The following is a 6,000-nucleotide window of genomic DNA, read 5'->3' on the forward strand; positions in this document are numbered from 1 at the left end:
AGCTATTACCTTAATGTGAGTGATTCATTTATTAAGAAGCAGGAAGCTTGTCCTTAAGACAAGAACATCTATCTATTCATCACTCACTGACTTAATAGTATCCACAGTATTATTCCTTGTAGTTCTACAATTAACCTTTAGTCATACCATTTTTCTTACATAAGACTTATCTAGATTGTACATAAAACTTGTGTATATACGCAAGGTCTTTGATCTGGAGCTCCTATCCACACAGGACTGATTGTGAAATTCTAAGGAGGGCTGAGATTCTCTGATGTTGGAGACAGAAAAATCATTATGTTTTGCCATGTTATTCCAAGTGGTAGTGCTTTCAGTTTAATTAATGGTGGTAAATCGCTTAGTTGAGTGATTCCTTTTAAGGATGACTGTTATATCAAGACAAATGGATCTATTCCTAGGCCTGTTAAATACAGTATGTAAATGGCCTGAACATTTGATCAAATTGTATGGTTAATCCTCTGATTACCCACTGAGAGACTGTTGCAAGAGTAATTACAGTACATGGTCCTATTCATAAGCATTGCTAATCCTGCTTTAAAATCTCATGAAGCAATTTGACTCTACAATACACTGTGACTGAAGTTTCTATAAATTTGATAGACATTTGCTTTAAAAAAAAAACTGCTCTGGACACACACGTACACACACACACACACACACACACACATTTGCTTTTTCAAAGTGCTTTCTGCATTTGATGTGTTTATTCACAAATGTTTGCCTGAGTTCATCTATTTCAGAAAGCCCTTTGGTGGAGTCAATGAGTGTACATTAGGGAAAAGCAGACAGACTGAGGAGAGTACATGTACTTCCCTGACTCTCTTCTAGCTTAGATGAGCTTCCTCTGAGCCATCACTGAAGAAATTCAAAGTTGAGGTGGAATAGATTTATCCATACACTCATGTGTCCAGGGTTTCCTTCAGGCAAGTACTGATGTTTTAGAGAAGTGAATGAGATGTGTTGCTGCTGTCAGGGAAATGGCAGGTAAATAAGTACAAAGCAATGAGGGTTGTTTGCTTTCATCTTGACACAGGGAAAGATTAGTCTTTCTTAGCCCAGAAAAGGTGTCAGACTGAAAAATCTGGAATTGTTTCGGGGAAAGACTGGGTCCAGCAGTTGGGGAGACAAGAATCCGAGCAGGAAAAACAGGGTGAGAAAAAGCAAGAATAATTTAGACCTTTGTCTTAATCCATTTTCCACTGCCATAACAAAATAACTGAGCCTGGATAATGTATAAAGAAAAGAGGTTTATTTAGCTCACAGTTCTAGAGACAGGTAAGTTCAAGATTGAGCAGCTATATCTGGTAAAGGACTCCTATTGCAACATAACATGGCAGAAGCATCTCATGGTGACTGTTTGTGTAAGAGTAGAGAGTGAACAGGTACCAAGGAGAGAGAGGGGGAAAAGGAACTGATCTGCTTTGTAACAACCCGCTCTCAAGAGATCTAATGCAGTCTTGAAAGACATACGCTGATTCCTCTTAAAGGCATTATCTCCTAACACCACCCCACTGGCAATCAAATCTCCACAAGTTTCAGTAGGAACAAACCACAAAAAAAACGACTTTCCAAAGATTCTCCCAGAGACTGCTTGGTGGAGCATGCAAAAATTAGGTAATCCCTAAATTAGACCACATGGACTTAATCTTACCACGCATGGGTCTAGAGCAAAAAAGGACATCTCAGCATGGGACAAGATGGTGACCAAGGTGAGTTAAAGCTGTCTCCTGCAGGATGCTCTCCGCCAGATCCAAATAGATGGTGAGAGAAAGTGGAGGACTGCAGGTAGAACTGGGGTGGATACCTGGGATCTTGTTTGGCACTCACTCTTAGCATCCTTTTTCAGTTTAGAGGATGTCTAACATTGTGAGTTGTGATAGAGGTCAAGACTGCTCCCATCATAGGGAGCCAGCTCTTGCCCCCCCTAACCTCCATGGAACATAAGCAGGGGACTTAGGCTTTGCCTGTCAGGCCCACCCTGGCTCTGACTCAAGAGTTGGCCAAGCAGAGGAATGGATGAAGCTTGGCAGCCCCTTTCCAGCAGTTCCCTCTGGTCCGTAAAGGTGACACTCTAGTGGCCTCCACGGGGGCAGCCAGCCTTGATGTTGTCAAAGCCACAGGCACAGTGACGTGGTCGTGCGATCTTGTTCCCAATCTGGAATGTCATTTTAGAGACCGTTCCTAGCTATCAGGCTACCTGTCCGGTCCTCTCAGAGTCTGTGTTAACTTGTACTTTAGAATACATTCTTTTTCTTCTGAAATTAACCCAACCTAGTTTCTATTGCCACTGAGAATTTTGACAGAAGAGGGTGGAAGGAGCCTCAGAGAGTGGGCAAGGTCTCTGCTTCAGATCTGCTTCTCCAGGTAGCATCAGGTCAGTGAAGACCTTTGCATTCATCCTGCCAAGCATTTCCCTGCAGAATACAGCCCCGAGGGGAAAAGCTCTTCTGTCTGCCCATGCCTGGGAAGAAGTAAGATGGTGGAGAAAGCAGCTGGAGAAAGGGATTTCTGCCCTGGAGCACCGGCAGGAAGCTGCACCTGCTCCCTGGGGAACTCATCAGGAAGGCCTGGCACCTGTGCTTAGGTTCCACCCAATAGATCCCATGCTCTCCTCAAACTCTGCCAGACGCCCTGCTCCAGAGCCCTCTGCTTATCCCAGCCCAGAAGCAGATGGCTGTGAGTGTTCATGAAGCTTGGAGAGACCAAGATCTGCATCAGAAATGGGGAGCAGGGAGCAGAACCAGTATCCAGCACACAGGGAACATGGTTTTTAATTGAGAATGAAAGTCAGTGTATCTGCAAGAAAAAAACAGGGGTTACAGAACACAGTGCAGAGGGTATCAGGGACAAAGATCATACCCTCTCCTGTTGACATAAGACAACCAGGGAAGAGAAGAACCGTAATCTTTTACTCTCATATGCCCTCTGTAAAGCATGCATTAATTGCAGTCTTACGGGAGATTCAAATGTCTTATGGATAAGTATCCTAAGCACAACAGCACGTGTCACACTGGATTTGTTGTAAGTTTTATTTCATTATGGTACAAAGATACAAAGCCTTATTCTTATTTGTCCAAACTTGTTTTGACTTGTGAGCTTGCTTATCGGTCCATAACTTAAAATTTCCGAGGCAACATTAGCACAGTACAGCCAGGCTAGCTCATCCACTTCCTCAGATTCCCTCTCCCTCCTTTTCTCCCTAGTTCAGTCGTCATAATCTACACATGGAGCTGTTTTGGAGAATGGCAATGTATGCAATGAATAGGATACAAGGGCAAACTTAAAAGAAGGTCCAAAACAGATAATAGAAGCTTAATGGCACATGATATGTGTTCATTAAGGAAAGTCAAATTAGGAATTATGCAACAGAAAAAGCCTACTCAGAATAAAAGATTCCTTTGCCATCTCTCATGGTATTTTTTTTTAAAGTCCACAGAATTACAATTCCACCAATGAAGAATAAACCTGGAGTAAGACTGGGGGAAAGAAAATGAAAGAGGCTTCTGAGGGAATCCCAAATGTCCTCCATGGGTGCTGATACAGTGTGGGTCACTGTCTTGTTCCAGCCCCACAGCTCCAAAAACCATTTGATTCACATTGTCTTTCACTTCCATGTACAGCAGTCCTGCCTTACCCACAAGGGACACAGGCCAAGACCCCCAGGATGCCTGGAACCTCAGATAGAACTGAACCTCTATATGAACTGTTTTTTTTCCTAAGCACAACAGCACATGTCACATTGCTTATGATAATGTTTGATTTATAAATAGGGCACAAAAAGAGGTTAACAATAATAATTAATAATAAAATGTTTAATTATAACAATGTACTCTAATAAATGTTATGTGAATATGGTCTTCCTCTTTCTCTCTCGCTCTCTCTCAATATATCTTACTGTACTTTATTGCCCTCCTTGTGATGACGTAAGATGACACAGTGCTCTCATGCTGAGAAGCAGTGAGGTGAATGAACCTGGCACTGTAATGCAGCATTTGGCTACTATTGACTTTCTGACAATAAGACAAATTTTAAATTGTTTATTTCTAGAATGTTCTATATCATTTTTTTGGATCTTAATAGATCAGAGGTAATTGAAATCCCAGAAAGTGAAATGACCAATATGCTGGGCAGTCAGGGAGCTACAGGGGGAAACAAAGGTGGGACTGAGGAAGAGGATGGGGGCTATGGCCATCAGTGACAAGGAAAGGTTTCAGGAATCTTTGGGATGCTTGTGGGATGGCCACATGGAAGATGCACTGTAATCACCCTGTTCTTTGGCTTCTAACTCACAAGTGAGTTCCTTTGCTACAAAAAAAAAAAAAAAAAAAAAAAAAAAACCAATGGCCAAAAGACCCAAGAGCAACCATATTGGCACCAACACAGTAATGAGAATTCAGGGAGAACAGATGGTCCTGGTTTTAACGTGGTGCCAGAGAGTTCATTACTGATTTTATTCAACATCTAACATGAAGCACTACTCCAGGCTACAAAACATAGCCCTCAACCTATTAGAAAGACTTCATAGTAAATCACACAAGCTGGGGCATTGCCTGAAGAATTGCAGTGATCCAACCTGTGGGATAGGGTGGGGAGGGGTGTGAGGTGGCTCCGTTAATAAACTTTGGGGTGCAAAGTCACCACCTACATTCTTAGCTCTGCTCACACCAACTTTATGACCCTCAGCAAGTTACTCAGCCTCAGTACTCATCTGTGAAATGTGGGTAATCCCAGTGTATCAGTCTCACATGGTGGTTGTGAGCATTTATATATAAAGTGACACATGGTGAATATGAGTTCCTCCCTCCCCATTAAACAAAACTCAGACAGGCTACCAGTTCTTTCTTAACTTTTCTTGTTTTTTAAAATTATTAGCAGTAACAACTGCTGCCATGCTGTTTCCAGAGATGCTATGAAGACACATGGTATAAGGTTGTTCTCTCGTCTATAAATGTTTTTCTTCTTGGCATAGGATTTACGTGGAAGCAGGTAGGTTTTTTTAAATCTTATTTTTCTACATAGAACTACCTACTTGAGATAACATTGTTATAGCAACCATGTCTGATAGATAATTGCTACTTAAACATAATGAACTTGAAAATAAATGAGAGGATTTAAATGTTCTCATCACAAAGGACAAGTATGTGATCACTGCATAATATGTTAACTTGTTCAATAGAGCCATTCTGCAATGTATGCATATTTCAAACCATCTTCTTCGACACTATAAATGTATCAAATTTTTATTTGTCAATTTAAAAAATAAATTTTTAGCAAAAGAAAAATAATGCAAGTTAAAATTTTAAAAATAAGCCAGGCATGGTGGCATATGACTCTAGTCCCTGCTTCTCATGAGGCTAAGGCAGGAAGATGACTTGAGCCCAAGAATTAGAGACCAGCCTGGGTAAGATAGAGACTCTGTCTCAAAAGGGAAAATAAATAAATAAAAATAAAATAAATAAATAAATAAATAAATAAATAAATAAATAAATAAATAAATAAAAAGACACATCTCTTTCTATATTAGGTAAAATTACCAAAACATACAATTACTTTGCAGGAGCTTACCTGTGGCAGAAGCCTCCAAGATGCACCCCCAGAATCCCCACCTCCAGACACACCTTGTCTAGCCCTCTCCCACATTGTACCAGAGTTCATTGCATGAGAGTAAAAGGCATCATGTTGGCCTGGGTCTCTTTCTGTCTTGAATCGCTCACTCTGGGGAAGAAACTGGCTGTCCTGAGGATACTCAGGCAACCTTTGGTGGTATACATACAGTGAGGAACCGAACTCTCAGTCCACAACCTCCCAGGAACCAAGGCCTGCAACAGCCACATGAAGTGAACTCTCCTTCAGTTGACTCTTTTATGAAGACAGTCCAGTCTGACTGACAGCTTGGCTGAAGTCTAATAAAAGAATCTGAGCTAGAACCACCAGGCTAAGTGCTCTTGGATTCTTAGCTTGCCAAAACTGTGGTGTAAG

The sequence above is a fragment of the Sciurus vulgaris genome (genome assembly GCF_902686455.1).
Source record: "Sciurus vulgaris genome assembly, chromosome: 7".
NCBI classification, from domain to species: Eukaryota; Metazoa; Chordata; class Mammalia; order Rodentia; family Sciuridae; genus Sciurus; species Sciurus vulgaris.